The sequence below is a fragment of the Cyprinodon variegatus genome, unplaced genomic scaffold (assembly GCF_000732505.1).
Source record: "Cyprinodon variegatus isolate N-32 unplaced genomic scaffold, C_variegatus-1.0 Scaffold430, whole genome shotgun sequence".
Classification (NCBI taxonomy): Eukaryota; Metazoa; Chordata; class Actinopteri; order Cyprinodontiformes; family Cyprinodontidae; genus Cyprinodon; species Cyprinodon variegatus.
Genome location: NW_015150883.1, coordinates 437370 through 438884, shown reverse-complemented (window position 1 = coordinate 438884; position 1515 = coordinate 437370).

The following is a 1515-nucleotide window of genomic DNA, read 5'->3' as shown; positions in this document are numbered from 1 at the left end:
GTTTCTCCCACAGAGAGTGTCTGAGATTGGGCGGTGCCCCGCCTCCGTCCTGCAGAATCCGCGAGCCTCAGCTCCACTTCAGTTTTTATTTTAATTTAATAAACCTTTTTGAACTTTCCTACTGACTGTCTCTCCTTGAATACCCGGTCCCTCGGTCCGCGTTTCATGACAACGGGAAAACATATTATTATGATCTCATCTGATTAAATGCTAATAATGCTAATTAGTATTTATTTTGGATAACATTTGGAGCTAAAAGCCAAAACAGCATAATAAATAAACATTATGTAGGTAGTTGTCTCTTACTCCATCATTTTCAGATCATGCAGATCGTGTCTGAGTTTTCCTGTTACTGACTCCTATTTTTCATGAGAAATGTTCTTATACCCAAACTGAATAGTAGAAAAGTGCATCTAAGCCTGGAAATCAATGGTCATAAATCAAAACCAACTTATAATAACAAACTTTCTAAACTATGAACTAAAGTTCACCAATCAGTTGCTGATCCCTGGTGAACCACTGAACCAGATCAGCGCCTCACAAGGAGTTTTCAATCATACCAGCACTAAACCCTGGTCTAGTCTTACTTCTTTTTATTGATTATTTTTTAAACTGGACATGAAGCAAACATTTATCAGGGGATCACCTCAATCCAAATGAAACAAACCTATTAACACACTCACAATAACACAGGGCAGCCCCCCCATCAGTTGTGTCTAGTTGTGATAACGAACTTGTGCTTTTACTTCTTCGTCTGTTTAAAAAGTGGTGCACTCTTTTTCTTCATCTTTTAATGGCAGCTGAGATCCATAATGATTACAGACCAACAAGCGCTGCACTCTTTTAATCATCTATATGTTAACGGCAGCGCAAAATGCTACTGTAAAAGCTGTTTCTGCCTGTAACGTACTAACACACTTTTCTACTGTAATAACAGCCGACATGCATCATTTCCCCCCTCATTCATAGAACGGTAAAATCGAGACATTTCCACCTCTGCTTGTCTGATATTTTTACCTATTGTGTTAGACATCGGAAAAGGGTGGTAAACCAACCATGGCTAACATTGCTAACGCTACATTGACATCAACACAGGGTGACCAGATGTTCCCGATTTCTAGGGATAGTCCATGTATTGGACCACTTGTCCCTGGAAATCGGGTGATAGGGTTAATAATAATAACCACATATTGTCCTAGAAATGAAAACAAAACAAAGCAAGTATTGTTTTCTGAAGAAAAGAGAGAGAGGACAGACCAAGGAGGAGACCCCTTGAAAAGTTTGTACTCAACTCTGCCCCAACCTCTCTTTTCTGCTGCTTTTATTATTGGACTTCAAAGGAATAACAGGAGTGGTCAAACCAGGAGGGGTCAGAAGTTAACAATCACCTACGGCTGCATAGCTGGATAATATCAAGCCCTGAGAGAAATATTTGCTCTCCCCATTTAGAGCAACACTTAACATTCCTGGGCCAGATACCTGTAACTTGAAATAAAATTATAAAATTTAAATTTT